Source organism: Triturus cristatus, chromosome 3_2 (assembly GCF_964204655.1).
Source record: "Triturus cristatus chromosome 3_2, aTriCri1.1, whole genome shotgun sequence".
Classification (NCBI taxonomy): domain Eukaryota; kingdom Metazoa; phylum Chordata; class Amphibia; order Caudata; family Salamandridae; genus Triturus; species Triturus cristatus.
In genome coordinates, this window is record NC_140584.1 from 1,076,655,915 (window position 1) to 1,076,676,537 (window position 20,623).

Here is a 20,623-nt window from a genome sequence, read left to right on the forward strand (position 1 = left end):
CCTTCACACCTAGATTTCGTGCCCGATTGTTCAGAAATCTCTAGTCCACACCCGCATTGAAGTCATTAATATCGTCTGCAAAAATGTAAGGGCCCATTAGGATGGCGGGCAGACTTTTGTCCGCCTGCCACCTTAGCGGTGCTGGGACCACCCGCCAGACATGCGGCAGTCCTGCACCATTGATAGAATGTGACCGCCACCCTGGGGGTCGCATTCTGCAATCTTGACATTGTAAGCTGTAATCAGCACCCGCCGCAATGCCAAAATGGCATGCTGTGCATTGTCTTTTGCTTTCATGCACAAGGTGGCAGGCACCGCGTGGTGCCTGCCACCTTGTGCATGGCAATGTAGTGGGGTTTAACCCCCAAGTGCAGCCCCTCCAAATCCCCCTGGGGGCCCACAACGCGCCCCCAAAGCAATTCCCGCCGACCTTTCCATGCCATGGAAAGGCTTTTGAAAACACCCATCCTAATATGGATGGCAGTGCCTCGTAGGCACCGCCACCATATTAGTTCCCAAATCCGCCCGGCCAGTAATCGTAACGATTGCCGACCGGGGGAAAAGCAGCGGACGCACTTTGCGTCTGCGCATGATACCCCCCGCCATAATAATATGCAATGGGGTAAATCAGGTTGTGATGAAGGGCGGGCGGGCGGGTGGATCGCCACCGCCGGCCAGGCGGTGGCGATCTGACGGCCATCATAATCACCCCCAAAGTTGTTTAGAATATAGATTTTTTTAATTAGAGGTATGTATTTTAGTATATATTTTAAATTGATGTGATGTATTTTTTTTGTATATGTTAATTGTATTTGTAATTTTGTTTTGTACATTTTAGGTGTGGGTTGTGGGGTCTATAGGGGTAAAGGGTTGGAAGTCATTTATTTTTAATTAATGAATATTATTAATGAATCAATTGCTAATTAATTATGGTAATTGTTTAATTAATTTTAGGTGTGGGTTGTAGGGTTTATAGGGGTAAAGGGTGAGAAGTGGGAAACATCCATTACAGCACATGCCATTACAACGAAATTACCTTTACAACACATGCTATTACAACGCAAGCTGTTACAATGAAATTACAATTACAACGTATGCTATTACATTGTTTATAGTAATTGTTCTGGTAAGTCTCATTTTCTTTTTGTCTTTAAAACGTTTGTTAGCTTGTGCCTGATTTTCTAGGGTAGGAGATCGTAGTATTATTTAATTGTTGTGTAATTTAAAATAGCTTAACTAAAAATAAATTCTGATTTTATAAAAATGTTATAATGTTTTAGAAAATGATACAATTTTTTCAAAAGAACTGTAAATGAATTAATTTATTAAAAATGTAAAACGTTTTTTTTTTAATGTAGAGCTTTTGAGCCCTTTAATCTGGCACGGGATGTCTGCGAAATAGGGGTTTTGGGTAGGAAAGTGTATTCATATTTGGGTATTAATTATAATACTTGAGTATTAATTTTTACAATCACCGTCAGTCATTTGAAAGTTTATTTAAATAGTGAATTACATTTTTAACGCATTTCACAGCTTTTAGCAGGCAGTTGATGCAAGGGAAATAGGGGGTTTGGGTGGGGGAATGTATTAATACCTGGCTATTAACTTTAATACGCCGGTATTCATTTTGTTAATAATTATCAATAATAATAAATTTCTGTTAAAACAATGTTAAAATATAAAAAACAAAAATATTTCTAATTAGAAAATACGTTCTTTAACATTTATTCTTGCAAATTTAGGGGTCTGTTAGGGTCCCACTCCGGCAATTAGGATGCCACTGCCATGGTGGCGGTGGCATGCCCCATCCACAACATTGTGGTGGGCGGTGCTCACAGCACTGCCCACCACAAAGCCATGAATGCATCTTGTGCATTTGCATGCACAACATGGCAGGCACGGTGCGTTGTGCATGCAAATGCAGGGGGGTATCATAGGTACCCCCCATGTGCACCCGCCACCCCCAAACACCCTGGGGGTCCGCAACAGGCCCCCACAGCCATGCACTGCATGCAGGCACTAATCCGCCTGTATGCTAATATGGATGGCGGTGTCTTCCAGACTCCACCACCGTATCCAGCCCCTTTTCCGCCTGGTCGACCGGCGGAGAACCGGTGGACGGTCTTTCTGTCCGCCGGGGTCCCCCCCGCCATAGTAATATGGCGGGGGGGAAATGAGTGCCAGGCGGTGTATAATGGCAACATTATAATAGACCTCTTAGTATTTTAACATATTTAAAAAGATTTTAAAGATTGGGCACAGTGATTAGTTTAAAATTAAATTTTGATTTTAATAAAGTCTTAAAAAACAAAAAAAAATCAAAGTTAAAACTGGTTGCATGTACACAGAAAGTTACAAAGAAAAATAGTATAATATAAATTAATTAATTTTAAATAAATCAGATTTCTAATACTAAACAAATATTTAGGACACTAGAAATAATTGAAAATGTTTTATTTCAAAAAATATAAAGAAGTAACAGATTTTTTATTACATTTGCACACAGGTATATTTATATATCAGTTTTTAAAAAGAAAATGTTTGATAATGATGTACAATCACATTTTTAAAATGCTTTTTTAACTTTTTTCCCACATTTTTCCATTAGATTCAATAGGTGATATTGTCCTTTTTATTTTTTACTTTTTCAGATGACATACGAGGTTGAGCTTTTCTTTCTACAGTTGGTAGATTGTCGCGGAAGCAAGGAAGAGCTGCGGTCAGGTAAGACAGACTTTATTTATTGTTTTTTTACAGATTGTGGCTGGTGAACTTTATTGTAAGGACAGTGGAGAGAGGTTTTTATTTTTGTAACAACAAATCTATTCCTATGCAGATAGCAGTTGTACGCTTACGTTTAGGTGATTGTTTTTTTAAACACTGTTGGTTTTAAAAAAAGAGATCTCCATGAAGAAGGGTACTAATATTTCTGGTAAACCAAAGTATAAAAGAAACAATTTATATGCAGCATTTTAATTGCAGGTCAAATTGACTTTGCCAATCTGTGATTTTTGTGATAGTGATGCACGTGCTTTGGATTGGATTGTGGATTATGGATATATTGGGGTGATTACGACGGCGTAACGATCGCCACCACCATGCCGGAGGTGGCGACCATTACGCGATCGTAAAGTGAATTACCCACCGCCATATTACGATGGCGGTGGCTAACGCGGCGGATGGAAATTCCGACCGCCGCTTTTCCGCCGGTCGGCAATCGTTACGATTGCCGGCCGGGCAGAGCTGGGGCTCATATATGGTGGCGGTGCCTAGCAGGCACCGCCATCCTTATTATGATGTTGAGATTTAGAGGCCTTTCCAAGGCGGCATCGGGCAGGGATTTGCTTTGGGGGCCAGTTGCGGGCCCCCAGGTGGGTGGGGGGTGCTCTTGGGGGGTACCTATGGTACCCCATACATGTCCATGCACAAGGTGGCAGTCACCGAGCGGTGTCTGCCACGTTGTGCATGGAAATGCACAACTTGGCATTTTACCATTGCAGTGGGTACTGCAGCCAGCAGCACCCGCCACAATGTTACAATGCCAGATGCGACTGCCGTGGTGGCGGTCGCATCATGATCAGGTGTGCGGGACCACCACATGGCAGGCAGGCGGTCCCGTTCCCGCTAGGATGGCAGGCGGACTCAGGTCCGCCCGCCCACCATCCTAATAGGCCCCATAGTGTGGATATTTTGGGACCTGCAGACTTTTGCTGTGTATTCAGTTTTCAAACAACATGTTGCTTTTAGCTTTGTTTATTTTCAATTTTACCCACTGCTCTTTTTCAATTATGGTTTTGTGTTGAATCCTGGTTAAAGATAATACGCTATTTTCATTTAGTTGAGATGGTATGCCTCACCTCTGTAAGGTTGCTTTGTTTGCTTGTTACTCCTATGGCTAGTGCACTTTGGTATTTTCCGTTGATTTGGGTGATTTTGTTTCCTCCCGCCTGGATGATGTTGGGTAGGTCTAAAAGGAAAAGTGGAATTTTAATGGTTCATTTATGCTTGGATTTTTGGTTACTGAAAATATAGATTAATATTAGTTTTGTTTGCCACAACATGTTTTTGAACTACTTTACCTGTGAAAGGTCTTTTGATTGTTGAGCATATGTTTGATTGGATGTTCCAGTTGATGGTTTTGATGTTAATGCTTTTATCGGATGTTGATTTAAGTGTGTAATACCCACAAAATCGTGATGTTATGTATTGACATTTTTTGGGGCATTTAAAAAAGCAGGAAGAGACCTGTACCTTTAATGAGGGAATAATTCTGTCTATTTAGAAAATTAATTATGGGCCATACCACTGACCAGCACCTTCTCTGACACAAGCAGCCTGTTGAGTTATAATATTAAGTTTGCCCCATTACTGACCAGAACCTTCCCTGACTCAAAAATTCTTCAGTTTTAGGATACTAACCTTACCACTCACCACTGACCAGCACCTTTCATGAGGCATGCATACAGTGGAGATAGAATGCTAATATTGGCCTCAAACAATTACCAGCAGCTTCCTGAGGCAAGCACACGGTAATGTTGGAATACTAATTTTACACTCTTCACTGTCATGCACTTTCTCAGGGCTAAGCACCATGTGGTCTTTCATTAGCAAATTTGCTCCCCACAACTGACAAGCATCTTCCCTGATGTAAGCACCCTGTGAAGTTAGAATAGTAATTTTGCTCAACAACATTGACCAGCACCTTCCATGATGTAAGCACCCTGTGGAGTTAGAATATGAATTTTGCACCCCAATTGTGCCCATCACATTCCCTGAGGCTAGTACCTTGTTGGGTTAGAATAGTGGTTTTGCCCCTACCGCTGCTCAGCACTTTCACTTAGGCAAACACTTGTTGGAGTTAGATTAATATTTCTGCACTCATCCACCGACCTGTGCTTTCCCTGATGCAAAAACCTGTTGGAGTTTGAATAGTAATAGTGCCCCCCCTACCACTGACCATCACTTTCCCTGAGGCAAACACCTGTTGGAGTTTTAATAGTAATTTTCCCCTCCCACCACTGACCAGCACATTCCCTGAGGCAAACACTATTTGGAGTTTGAATAGTAATTATGCCCCCTCCACTGACCAGCACTTTCCCTGAGGCAAACACCTGTTGGCGTTTGAATAGTAATAATGGTTGGAATTAGAATATTATTTTTGCCCTCTTCCACTGACCAGCCGAATATTATTTTTGCCCTCTTCCACTGGCAAGCACTTTCCCTGTGGCAAATACATAATGGATTTTGAATAGTAATTTTGCTCCCCCACCACTGACCTGCACATTCCCTGAGGCAAAAACCTGTTGGAGTTTGAACAGTAATTATGCCCCCTCCACTTACCAGCACTTTCCCTGAGGCAAACACCGGTTGGAGTTGGAATATTATTTTTGACCACCTTCATTAACCTGAACCTTCCCCGAGGCAAACTCTCTGTGGTGTTATAATAGTTTTTTTAAGCCAATCACCTTAGAGCACCTTCCCTGTAGCAAGCACCCAAACCTACATTACAGTTTTAAAAAAAAATATTTAAAGCTAAAAATATATTTGGCTTTGTAGGATTTATATTTTACAGTATACTCACAGTAAATTTCCAATCTTCTTTCTTTTTTGAAAAACAATTGTAATATGTTTTCGAAAAATTTCAGTTAAAATTGAGAAAAAAAAACAGTTTTTACGTTTAAAATTACACTACTCCGTAGTTTTGAAGTCACTTACTTCAGAAAGTAAACATTTATTTATGGATGGGCAGTTTTTCAATATCTGTGAATGATTTTAAAATAAAATTTAGGTACATGTTTTAATTCATTGCAATTAGAAGCTGTTTTGTTTAAAAAGTACATTTACTTTGGTCAATAGATGGTAGTGTTTAAACTTTTGGATCACAGTTCTCTCCTCTAACTTCAGCTGCGTGTGGTCACCATGGAAGTCAGTTTATCATTGAGCACAAAATGGTGGCTGGTTGAATTTATATTTTTTTTAAGGTAAACGACAATTTAAATGAAAATATGTTTTGGAAATTATTTTCCAAGTGATTTAGAAGTTGACAGAATGTATATTTATTATGTGCTGTGTGTAAAGTTGAAAAATATGTTCCGTTTTAGAATGGCAGCCATTTTGATTAGATGAAGGGTCGGCTGGTGCAATGCAAATAGTGGAAGGCCACCTGTGTTTTTTTTGCTTCTATGACTCACACTTAGATTCGTACTTACAGGCTGATTCTGGCACTGACTTGTGTTTTTTTTGGTAGAAATGTTTTGTATGTAGACTTCACTGAATGGTCTTTTTTTTATAATTATTTTTTCCTGTAAATATGTACAAAATGTTACACAGGTATTAACATTTATACTCAAGTATTAAAATTAGTACTTGGGCATTTTTTATTTCATTTATTTTTTATTTCATTTTTTGTACATTTTATTACATATATTATTTTAAATAATACTGAAGTGATAAAATTAATATCTACATATTAATACACTTCACCACCCTAAACCCCTATTTCTATTGCATCCTGTGCCAGTGGATGGTTACAAATTGAAAATGAAACAGTTTTCACTTATACATAATAGGAAAATTAATATTCATTGCAATGGTATGCATTGTAATAGTATGCGTTGTGTATTCATGCTTTTTAAAGTTAATATATAAACCTATTATCATACATTGTAATTTTTTGCGTTGTAAAAACATGCATTCTAATGGTAGACGTATTGTAAAAATTGCGTTTTAAAGGTAGGCGTTGTAATAGTATAAATTACTTAATGATTAGTTGTTAATTAATATGAATAAATTGACAATTAAATATGGAAATTGTTTAATTAATTTTAGTTGTGGGTTGTGGGGGAAAGAGTGGGAAGTAATTTACTTTCAATTAATTCATAATTGTTTGATAATTAAATTTAATTAATTAATTGATCATTAATTAGGGTAATTGTTTAATTATTTTCTTTGTGTGTGGGTTTTCGGTTTATGGTGTGAAGGGTGGGGAGTAAATTAATTTTACTTACTTTATCAGTAGTTGTTCAATACTATTAGTTATTTAATTGAATTTGTTATTAATTGTGTAATTAATTTTTGACAGTTTAAATTCAAGTGTTGATTGTGGGGATTATAGGTGTAAAGTGTGGGAATTTAATTACATTTTATCTGCTTTATTTTGTATTTTAATTGTATTTATTAATAATATTTGTTTAATTGATAATTAATTATGAATTATTTGTTATGTGGGTGGTGAGTTGTGCGGTCTTATAGGTAGGAACTAAATAGAGTAAATCTATGTAATAATTAATGTTTTTGTTAATAAATAATTTCTAAATAAAATATATATTAGTTTGAAACATATTTATTTTATTTAATATAATATTTGTAGGTATTTGTGATATGTATTTAACATTATAAAATGTTTTTATTTTTATAGATTTTTAATATTAAATATATTTGGATTTTAATTTATAACATGTTTTTTAATATATATCTATATATTACCTACTGGCGATCGCCAGTAGGTAGTTATAGTTAGGACCACGTTTCCATAGGAAATCCGCAACATTCTATTTTGAATAACTTTGGCGCCGGTCGACGAATCCTCGCGAATTTTTCAAAATAGGTGGGGCGCTACGCTCCGCTCCTACCCTGAACGTCTCGGGGGGATTCGTCAAGCGGGGGCTGAGATAAAAGGGGGGTCCCAAAACGCGTTTTTCCCATGCATTTTTCCATAGGACCTTTAGACAGGGCTACAGCCCGAACGGCTGAACAGAATTTAATGAAATTTGGCAGAGAGGTAGTCCCCAGGTCAAGGAAGTGCCTTTTGTAGGTTTGGTGAAAATCTGTTCAGTAGATTCTGAGAAAATAGCCTTTAAATCAATATATATATCTGTGGCAGCTTACGGTGCGCTTACCGTGCGCTTACCGTAAGCTTACCGTACGCGTACGGTGGCGTGCGCGAGCGCGATTCTGATTGGCTCTTAGTTCTTAGTAAACATTCGAATCGGTCGAAACCAGGAAGCGGCGGCCGCCATTTTCTCTCTCGCTTCCTGAGTAGGGCAGCAAAAACCAACCCCAAAAATGTGTAAAGAGGCAGTTTAATGAGATCCTAACCACCCAGCATTGATACAGGGGTCCCCAAACCACCCCCAAGCCCAAAAAAAAAAAAATTTTTTTTTTCGGAAAATCGCCGATTACGCTTACCGTACGCGCACGGTAAAAAATAGTAAAAAAAAAAAAATTATCCACATTCTCCCCACCCCATTTGTGCATGGCTTATCATAGGTAGGAAGTTAACAAAGAATACATTTCACAAAGATGCGCAAAATATGTCCCCCATGTGCGCACGGTGCGCGAAGCGCATCGTGCGTACATGGCCCATCCCGCTTAACGAGGGCACGCGGTGCGCGCAGCGCACCGCGTGACCACTGTGCGTGCACGGCACTAACTGCGTAAAGTGGGCGCGCGTGCGCGAAGCGGTCTTATAGGTAGGAACTAAATAGAGTAAATCTATGTAATAATTAATGTTTTTGTTAATAAATAATTTCTAAATAAAATATATATTAGTTTGAAACATATTTATTTTATTTAATATATTTGTAGGTATTTGTGATATGTATTTAACATTATAAAATGTTTTTATTTTTATAGATTTTTAATATTAAATATATTTGGATTTTAATTTATAACATGTTTTTTAATATATATCTATATATTACCTACTGGCGATCGCCAGTAGGTAGTTATAGTTAGGACCACGTTTCCATAGGAAATCCGCAACATTCTATTTTGAATAACTTTGGCGCCGGTCGACGAATCCTCGCGAATTTTTCAAAATAGGTGGGGCGCTACGCTCCGCTCCTACCCTGAACGTCTCGGGGGGATTCGTCAAGCGGGGGCTGAGATAAAAGGGGGGTCTCAAAACGCGTTTTTCCCATGCATTTTTCCATAGGACATTTAGACAGGGCTACAGCCCGAACGGCTGAACAGAATTTAATGAAATTTGGCAGAGAGGTAGTCCCCAGGTCAAGGAAGTGCCTTTTGTAGGTTTGGTGAAAATCTGTTCAGTAGATTCTGAGAAAATAGCCTTTAAATCAATATATATATCTGTGGCAGCTTACGGTGCGCTTACCGTGCGCTTACCGTAAGCTTACCGTACGCGTACGGTGGCGTGCGCGAGCGCGATTCTGATTGGCTCTTAGTTCTTAGTAAACATTCGAATCGGTCGAAACCAGGAAGCGGCGGCCGCCATTTTCTCTCTCGCTTCCTGAGTAGGGCAGCAAAAACCAACCCCAAAAATGTGTAAAGAGGCAGTTTAATGAGATCCTAACCACCCAGCATTGATACAGGGGTCCCCAAACCACCCCCAAGCCCAAAAAAAATAAAAAAAAATTTTCGGAAAATCGCCGATTACGCTTACCGTACGCGCACGGTAAAAAATAGTAAAAAAAAAAAAATTATCCACATTCTCCCCACCCCGTGTGCAAATGGTGCCCGAAGGGCACCATTTGTGCATGGCTTATCATAGGTAGGAAGTTAACAAAGAATACATTTCACAAAGATGCGCAAAATATGTCCCCCATGTGCGCACGGTGCGCGAAGCGCATCGTGCGTACATGGCCCATCCCGCTTAACGAGGGCACGCGGTGCGCGCAGCGCACCGCGTGACCACTGTGCGTGCACGGCACTAACTGCGTAAAGTGGGCGCGCGTGCGCGAAGCGCAACGCGTGCTCACTGTGCGCGCACGGTGCGCGAAGCTGGGCGCGTTAACTGGGCGCGCACGCCACGAATGGCGTAAAGTAACTTAGCATTTAAAAAACCTTGCAAATTCACTGAAAAAACCATAGGTTTCACACATGTTATAGTTAGCTGGACATTTTACTGATAAAAAACCAATGAAATTCCCCCGTTATAGTTAGTGCAGGCAACTATAACTCACGCGACCGCAATCTTCTGCTGATGACATATGTGTCTTTATGAAAAAAAAATATTTGTAATATATGTAAAGCTAAAATTTAATGGAAGAAGACATGGGCAAATAAGTGTCTAAATACAGTATTAGCATCAGCAGAGGATTGCGGTCGCGTGAGTTATAGTTGCCTGCACTAACTATAACGGGGGAATTTCATTGGTTTTTTATCAGTAAAATTTCCGCTAACTATAACATGTGTGAAACCTATGGTTTTTTCAGTGAATTTGCAAGGTTTTTTAAATGCTAATTCCTAACTATAACGTGTGTGAAACCTATGGTTTTTTCAGTGAATTTGTACGTTTTTTTAAATGCTAAGTTACTTTACGCCATTCGTGGCGTGCGCGCCCACTTAACGCAGTTCGTTCCGTGCGCGCACAGTAAGCACGCGGTGCGCTTCGCGCACCGTGCGCCCACTTTACGCAGTTAGTGCCGTGCACACACGGTGGGCACGCGGTGCGCTATGCGCACCGCGTGCCCACGTTACGCTAGATGGGCCATGTACGCACGATGCACTTCGCGCACCGTGCGCACATGGAGGACATATGATGCACTTCGTTTTGAAAGGTAATATTTTAATTTTTCGTAATTTTTATAAGCCATGCACAAATGGTGCCCTTCGGGAACCATTTGCACACGGGGTGGACAGAGTGTGGATAATTTTTTTTTTTTTTTTTTTTTTTTTAAATATTATAGTTTATCTCATCTGTTATAAGCCATGCACAATTGGTGGCATTCGGCCACAAATTGCACACGGGGTGGGGAGAGTGTGGATAATTTTTTTTTTATATAATTTTTTACCGTACGCGTACGGTAAGCGTAATCGGCGAAATTAGCGAAAAAAAAAAATTCCGTTTTTGGCCTTGGGGGATCTTTGGGGACTCCCTCAACATGGCTATGTGTGTGGGAGCTGTCTAAACAGCCCCTTTACATGTTTTTGTGCTTTGTATTTTCATCATCACTCTCAGTGCGAGAGAGAAAATGGCGGCCGCCGCTTCCTGGTTTCGGCCGATTCGAATGTTTACTAAGATCTAAGAGCCAATCAGAATCGCGCTCGCGCACGCCACCGTACGCGTACGGTAAGCGTACCGTAAGCGCACCGTAAGCTGGCTCAGATATATATTGATTTAAAGGCTATTTTCTCAGAATCTACTGAACAGATTTACACCAAACCTACAAAAGGCACTTCCTTGACCTGAGGACTACCTCTCTGCCAAATTTCAAGTAATTCTGTTCAGCCGTTCGGGCTGTAGCCCTGTCTAAAGGTCCTATGGAAAAATGCATGGGAAAAACGCGTTTTGGGACCCCCCTTTTATCTCAGCCCCCACTTGACGAATCCCCCCGAAACTTTCAGGGTAGGAGCGTAGCGTAGCGCCCCACCTATTTTGAAAAATTCGGGAGGATCCGTCGACCGGCGCCAAAGTTATTCAAAATAGAATGTTGCGGATTTCCTATGGAAACGTGGTCCTAACTATAACTACCTACTGGCGACCGCCAGTAGGTAATATATCTATCTATATATATATATATATTTATATATATATATAGATAGATATATATATACATACATATATAGATATATATACACACATATATATATATATACACATATATATATATATATAAATATTCCCCTCCGGTAGCCAACCGCTCGTTGCAGAGAGTGGGTCCCTGGGGGCCAACTAGCCCACCACTTACCTCCAGTAAGCGCCACTGCGCTGCAGAGAGGTGGCCCAGGCCATGCCCATTTTTACACCACTCTGCAACGTAGCTCTGTGGCGCTTACTGGAGGTAAGTAGTGGGCTAGTTGGCCCCAGGGACCCTCAGGACTCAAGGGGACTTAATCCCCCAATTTACAACGCACCAGGGGGTGCGTTTGCGCAGCAGTGGAGGGAGTGGGCATGGCCTGATGTCACAAGTGTGCAAACGCACACAGTGGCGTGATTTAAGTTGGGGAATTAAGTCCCCTTGAATCCTGAGGGTCCATGGGGGCCAACTAACCCACCAGGTACATCCAGTAAGTACCACAGAGCTGCATTGAAGAGAGGTGTAAAATGGGGCATGGCCTTGGACCACCTCTATGCAACGCAGCTTTGTGTTGCTTACTGGAGGTACGTGGTGGGCTAGTTGGACCCAGGGACTCTCAGGATTCAAGGGGACTTAATCCCCCAACTTAAAACGTTCCACAGGGCGCCTTTGCACAGTGGTAAAGGGAGGGGGCGGGGCCAGAGGTGACGTGTGCAAACACGCCCTGTGGCGCGTTTTAAGTTGGGGAATTAAGTCCCCTTCAATCCTGAGGGCCCCTGGGGGCCAACTAGGCCACCAGGTACCTCCAGGAAGCGCCACAGGCCTGCGTTGCAGAGAGGTGGTCCAGGCCATGCCCCTTTTTACACCTCTGTGCAAACCAGCTCTGTGGCACTTAATGGAGGTACTTAGTGGGCTAGTTGGACCCCAGGGACCCTCAGGATACAAGGGGACTTAATCTCCCAACTTAAAACGGCCACAGGGCGTGTTTGCACACATGTCACCTCAAGCCCCCCTCCCTTCACCACTGTGCAAACGCGCCCCGTGGCGCATTTTAAGAGGTAATCTTAATTCCCCTGCCCTATTATGTACTAGGAACTTACAGAGGAGGTCATGATAATCACAGGGGTACCCCAACGCTTCGTGTTCCCTAGTGTATATAGGTGTTTTCACTGTAGTCTAAGTGTCTTATAGCATAGCACTGGCTCTAGGCCTGGTTAGTCAGAGTCAGTTACCACCAGTACCCGTCTGAAAAAGTTGTGGGCACAGGATGATTTTGCAACAAGGCCTCTTTCTGTTCCTCTGTTGGTTCTTTCTGCACATGTCTTGCTTCTTCCTGCATTTTTCTTCGTCTTTGTGGACTTCTGTTGTTTCTTGCTACAATTCTTTTGCTTCTTTCTGTGCATTTTTTCTTCTTTCTTCACATGTCATACTTCTGTAGGCATTGTTAGAAACTAGCATTTAAAAAATCTTAGATATTCACTGAAAAAAACATAGGTTTCAAGCACGTTATAGTTAGAAATTTGCATTTAAAAAATCTTTGAAATTCACTGAAAAAACCATAGGCTTCAGGGGCGTTATAGTTAGTTGGACATTTCACTTGTACAAAACCCGTGAAATTCCCCCGTTATAGTTAGTTCAGCTAACTATAACTCGCGCCCCCGCAATGCACTGCTGATAACGTCACATATTACATCACTCATAACCAATATTTTTTTCAGTGAATATATATATAGATATATGTAAAAGAATTATCAAGACCACTGGTATGGGAACTCGAGGCCAGACAACAAAGAAAATATAATGGCAGAGACAGTACAGAAACTTACAGTAATCAACCTTTCAGATAGGGTAATAACCAAAGAAGAGAAGGTCTTGAAATTGGGTTCATCTTTTGTTCCAGAAACAGGATTTGATCATGCACAAACAAGAGTTGACTTGTAGAAATTTGAGCACAAGTTATAATTGTTCAAAATACATGTATTATGTAATGAAAAAAACCTCTTCTCCATTAGGCGCGATTTAAGTTGGGGAATTAAGTCCCCTTCAATCCTGAGGGCCCCTGGGGGCCAACTAGGCCACCAGGTACCTCCAGGAAGCGCCACAGGCCTGCGTTGCAGAGAGGTGGTCCAGGCCATGCACCTTTTTACACCTCTGTGCAAACCAGCTCAGTGGCACTTAATGGAGGTACTTAGTGGGCTAGTTGGACCCCAGGGACCCTCAGGATACAAGGGGACTTAATCTCCCAACTTAAAACGGCCACAGGGCGTGTTTGCACACATGTCACCTCAAGCCCCCCTCCCTTCACCACTGTGCAAACGCGCCCCGTGGCGCATTTTAAGAGGTAATTTTAATTCCCCTGCCCTATTATGTACTAGGAACTTACAGAGGAGGTCATGATAATCACAGGGGTACCCCAACGCTTAGTGTTCCCTAGTGTATATAGGTGTTTTCACTGTAGTCTAAGTGTCTTATAGCATAGCACTGACTCTAGGCCTGGTTAGTCAGAGTCAGTTACCACCAGTACCCGTCTGAAAAAGTTGTGGGCACAGGATGATTTTGCAACAAGGCCTCTTTCTGTTCCTCTGTTGGTTCTTTCTGCACATGTCTTGCTTCTTCCTGCATTTTTCTTCGTCTTTGTGGACTTCTGTTGTTTCTTGCTACATTTCTTTTGCTTCTTTCTGTGCATTTTTTCTTCTTTCTTCACATGTCATACTTCTGTAGGCATTGTTAGAAACTAGCATTTAAAAAATCTTAGATATTCACTGAAAAAACCATAGGTTTCAGGCACGTTATAGTTAGAAATTTGCATTTAAAAAATCTTTGGAATTCACTGAAAAAACCATAGGCTTCAGGGGCGTTATAGTTAGTTGGATATTTCACTTGTACAAAACCCGTGAAATTCCCCCGTTATAGTTAGTTCAGCTAACTATAACTCGCGCCCCCGCAATGCACTGCTGATAACGTCACATATTACATCACTCATAACCAATATTTTTTTCAGTGAATATATATATAGATATATGTAAAAGAAATATCAAGACAACTGGTATGGGAACTCGAGGCCAGACAACAAAGAAAATATAATGGCAGAGACAGTACAGAAACTTACAGTAATCAACCTTTCAGATAGGGTAATAACCAAAGAAGAAGAGAAGGTCTTGAAATTGGGTTCATCTTTTGTTCCAGAAACAGGATTTGATCATGCACAAACAAGAGTTGACTTGTAGAAATTTGAGCACAAGTTATAATTGTTCAAAATACATGTATTATGTAATGAAAAAAACCTCTTCTCCATTAGGCACGATTTAAGTTGGGGAATTAAGTCCCCTTGAATCCTGAGGGTCCATGGGGGCCAACTAACCCACCAGGTACATCCAGTAAGTACCACAGAGCTGCATTGAAGAGAGGTGTAAAATGGGGCATGGCCTTGGACCACCTCTATGCAACGCAGCTGTGTGTTGCTTACTGGAGGTATGTGGTGGGCTAGTTGGACCCAGGGACTCTCAGGATTCAAGGGGACTTAATCCCCCAACTTAAAACGTTCCACAGGGCGCCTTTGCACAGTGGTAAAGGGAGGGGGCGGGGCCAGAGGTGACGTGTGCAAACACGCCCTGTGGCGCGTTTTAAGTTGGGGAATTAAGTCCCCTTCAATCCTGAGGGCCCCTGGGGGCCAACTAGGCCACCAGGTACCTCCAGGAAGCGCCACAGGCCTGCGTTGCAGAGAGGGGGTCCAGGCCATGCCCCTTTTTACACCTCTGTGCAACGCAGCTCTGTGGCACTTAATGGAGGTACTTAGTGGGCTAGTTGGACCCCAGGGACCCTCAGGATACAAGGGGACTTAATCTCCCAACTTAAAACGGCCACAGGGCGTGTTTGCACACATGTCACCTCAAGCCCCCCTCCCTTCACAACTGTGCAGACGCGCCCCGTGGCGCATTTTAAGAGGTAATTTTAATTCCCCTGCCCTATTATGTACTAGGAACTTACAGAGGAGGTCATGATAATCACAGGGGTACCCCAACGCTTAGTGTTCCCTAGTGTATATAGGTGTTTTCACTGTAGTCTAAGTGTCTTATAGCATAGCACTGGCTCTAGGCCAGGTTAGTCAGAGTCAGTTGCCACCAGTACCCGTCTGAAAAAGTTGTGGGCACAGGATGATTTTGCAACAAGGCCTCTTTCTGTTCCTCTGTTGGTTCTTTCTGCACATGTCTTGCTTCTTCCTGCATTTTTCTTCGTCTTTGTGGACTTCTGTTGTTTCTTGCTACATTTCTTTTGCTTCTTTCTGTGCATTTTTTCTTCTTTCTTCACATGTCATACTTCTGTAGGCATTGTTAGAAACTAGCATTTAAAAAATCTTAGATATTCACTGAAAAAACCATAGGTTTCAGGCACGTTATAGTTAGAAATTTGCATTTAAAAAATCTTTGAAATTCACTGAAAAAACCATAGGCTTCAGGGGCGTTATAGTTAGTTGGACATTTCACTTGTACAAAACCCGTGAAATTCCCCCGTTATAGTTAGTTCAGCTAACTATAACTCGCGCCCCCGCAATGCACTGCTGATAACGTCACATATTAAATCACTCATAACCAATATTTTTTTCAGTGAATATATATATAGATATATGTAAAAGAAATATCAAGACAACTGGTATGGGAACTCGAGGCCAGACAACAAAGAAAATATAATGGCAGAGATAGTACAGAAACTTACAGTAATCAACCTTTCAGATAGGGTAATAACCAAAGAAGAAGAGAAGGTCTTGAAATTGGGATCATCTTTTGTTCCAGAAACAGGATTTGATCATGCACAAACAAGAGTTGACTTGTAGAAATTTGAGCACAAGTTATAATTGTTCAAAATACATGTATTATGTAATGAAAAAAACCTCTTCTCCATTAGGTCAGTCTAAGCCATCCAAGGTTGATCATGCTTTAGCAATAAAAGACATTCCAACACTACGGACCATTGAGGAGCTTAGACATCAGAGTCAACCTGGCGTTGTAAATGAGCATGGGGATCCCTTTGATCCAACACACTTAGTGGAAATTCCACAGATATTTGGGTTAATAACTGGTGACTCTGATACCACTGGGTTTAAGGTGGTTTCCAAATATATACCTTCCAAAGCCAGGTATAACATTGACATCTTCTGTGATGTGGCGGCGCAATATTTCTTAGTAAGCATTAGTAAGGCGCCGAGAAGCTAAAAAATGACCCGAGAGCAATGGGAAGCAGTTACAATCTTATAACGTGACCCTGACCTTATCATTAAACCATCTGATAAAGGTCGGAACGTGGTACTTATAACTAGAAAGATGTATATGCAAGAAGCATATCGCCAACTTATTTACAAGGCATGCTACTGCAAAGTAGATAAGACATATCTTACAGTTTATGTCAAAGATATTTCACACTGGTACAAGGATGGTATGATAGGCAAGTACTCAGTTGGGATGCGAGGAAATGTCTCCAGAATGAGACACCTACAACACTCACACTGTACTTACTGCCCAAAATACACATGATTGCCCTAGATCCACCAGGGAGGCCAATTGTTTCATCCAAAAATAGTCTCTTAGAAAGTACCTCAATCTTCGTTGATCACTTTCTTTTTCCGTTTGTGAAAGACCTCAACTCCTACTTAAGAGACACTAAAGATTTTCTACAGAAAATACAAAATGTGACTCTCAAAGATAATTATTGGTTAGTGTGCCTCGATGTTGAAAGCCTGTATATGAGCATCAGGCATTAAAATAGATTAAAGGCATGTCAGTATACCTAATCCTAATCCTACCTAATTGAGCATAGACACATAATTTTAGGTATGATCGGAATACGCCTCAAAGAGAATGTTTTTAAGTTTGAGAATAAATACTTTAGACAACTGCAAGGGACTTCATGGGCACCTGCTTCGCTCCAGCTACGTCAACCTGGGGGTGGGCCGGTGAGAGAAGCAGGTGCTCGGGAATGACAATTCCGAACATTGGATCTACAATGTGAATTTGTGGCTATGGTATAACAACTAACCCCGGGCGTAGCACTACGCTTCGCCCACGTAGTGTACGTAGCGCTGCCTGCTTCGCACTTTCCGAAGTAGGCGAAGCAGGGCAGCGCTACGCACACGCCGAGGGCGAAGCGTAGCTGCTTGCCACCCGCCCGCCCTTCTTTTAAATATATAAGCAATGAAAAATAAAGTAAAAGTAAGTCGACTTACCCGTAAGCGCGGCGTCTCCGGGGCTCCCTCTTTCAGTTTCTAATTTCTTCTGGCAAATGCGCATGCGCGGACACCCGCGCATGCGCATTTCTCGCGAGAAATGCGCATGCGCGGGCGTCCGCGCATGCGCATTTGCCAGAAGAAATTAGAAACTGAAAGAGGGAGCCCCGGAGACGCCGCGCTTACGGGTAAGTCGATTACTTTTACTTTATTTTTCATTGCTTATAATATTTAAAAGAATGGCGGGTGGGAGGTGGGTGGCACGTAGTGGGGCTACGCGAAGCGCGTAGTGTGCGTAGATTTGGGCACACTACGTGCTGCTTCACGTAGCCCCACTACGCCCACTACGCCCACCCTTAATAACAACAACATTTTCTTTGTGTGGGAAGGCACCAAGTCTGATCTTAAGTTGTTTGTATATGCACTAAATGGCAATACTATGAATTTGAAGTTTAGTTTGTGGATTTTCTGGACTTGAAACTTGTGGTGGAGAATGGCACCATCCAGAAGGAACTATACAGAAAGGAAACAGCTGGTGACTCGAGTTGCCATCTGCCTAGCTTTAGATGGGGCATACCATACAGGGAGTTCTAAAGGGCAAAACATAACTGTAGTTCTGTAGATAGCTATCAACGTACTAAATGAGAAATGATGGAAAGTTTCAGGGCGAGAGGTTACTCACTCAAAGCTTTAAAACAGGCAGAAGTTCAAGTACAAACGAGGTTGTGTTCCAATCACCCAACCCTAGTATCCCCAAGGAAGAAACACAGGAACCTATACAGTTCATCACTAAATTTGACAGTCACGCTGGACGACTGCGTAAAATATTGAGAAACAGCTGGGGGATACTGAGACAAGATCCCATCTTGAGAAACAAGGTATATCCAAATCCATCCTTAACCTTTCAAAGGAACTCCTCACTGAGAGATCTCCTTGTCCATAGTCAGCTCTCAAGTAATGAAACTAATTGGCTGAAACAATCCAAAGGATTCCGCAAATGTGGAAACTGTAAAGTCGGCTGACACAGCGAGAATATCACTAAAGTTACCTGTGAAAGAATAGGAACCAGTTGGAAAATCCCCAAATTTATAAGCTGAAGTACTGACTATGTAGTATATGCCATGGCCAGTCCCTGTAATCTGTGGTACATTGGCTCGACCTCTTTCCAGTAAAAAAACTAATATTAGAACACTGGAGAGCCATCACAAACAGAGGTTTCTAGCTATAGTACAGCTAAGCACTTTATTGAAAAGCATGCAGGGGATTGGACCTTGGCCAAGTACTTTGGTCTAGATACAGTCAATCTTTACCAGAGAGGGGGCAACCGACTTTCTTCAGTATGTAGGCTGGAATCCCGTTTCATCCTTCAAGCTGGCACGACATTCCCTAATGGTTTAAATTATAATAAAGAAATACACTCTCATTTATAAGGTAGTTGTACCTGTGCTATGAAGATTGCGATTAGTTATTTGCCTTTTCCTCCCTCCTTCTTTCCTCAAAAGAACATAATTCACCATTGATGTTGATAACTCCTCCATTGTGGTATTGTATGTAACTGACTGTTTATCATGAATCACCTTACCAGCATCCAACATTTTTTAACCTTGATGAATGTTAGTGTGAATAATTGGTCACCAGTGCAGCTCAATATTAATTGTTTGTTTTGTCTTTTATAGGAATTGATTGGCATGGGATGCAGGATCCAACAGACTCACCACTGCTTTGGTTATGTGCACTGGAGCGGACAGTTGTTCTAGAAAATAACCGCCACTCCTAGTAATTATGGTCAAATTGTGGATAGCTCTTACTCAGTTTTCTATTGCCTATTTACTTTGATATCCGTAAATGGTGTTGTTGGTGTATGCTGAGACCTGTATGCCACTAGGCCAAGGAATAAAACACACTTTGCTTGCAGCACAGCACCTTAAAAAACACATGGTACTGTACCGTAATCACAGGTGCATTAGTCCCAGGGGACATGAAGATTAGGTAGTAGCATTGATAAGAAAGAAAAAATACTGTGGGTACTATACCTCTATTGCATCTTATTTACGATCCTATAACTGTGTAAGGGTACCCGATGGGTTGACATATATGCAAAATATCTGATTATCAATACAATTGCACATTTATAGGCATGAGGAATTGCATCAAATCCAGTGCACTGAGATTGATTCAACTAAATGCACTGTCATTTTGTCCTTCGATCTATCGACATGTAAAGTTATTTTCATTTGAATGTAACTTGATTGAGAATATGGCATTGGCTGGGAAGAAAACAGGAGCTATACGAGGTCCAGTAGGAAGTGGGGTTGGGTTCTCCAAAGGGGGGGGGGAGGAGGAGCATAAGGGAGGGTGCACTGGGTGGGGAGCATGTGGGAAAAAATGACAAATAAATACCTCAAACACCTCAAATACACAGAAGATAGACATGAAGTGTTGTGATGCTCACCACACGAACCAGGAAAATATCATAGGAAAATTACGTAGATATTAACTAACATGGAATTTCAATGAGCTACGTACAAGCGGTAGAGGGGATAGGATGATACAATATCTCAGAGATTCCCCAGCACAAATCCTGATCCTACAAGAGACACATCTGGTAAAGGAAGAGTGTATGAAGTTGTTTGGAAAACAAAGATGGGTGCAACAGGTTGTGTGAATGGAGCAGACTGCTAATATAAGAGGGGTGACAATAGTAGTAAAAAAACAAGGAGGGCTTATAAGGCTATTAAATACATGGGTCAAAAGTCCGGTAGATGGATCATAGTGAATATATAAAAATAGGGGATCGCCCTCTAACTTTAGTAGTACTACAGCCCAAACCAGGATGACTGTTAACCTTTAAAGACTCTGTTTACTAATCTGCTACACTTCCCAGGTCCGATTAAAATATCAGGAGATTTTAATATCATTCTGGACC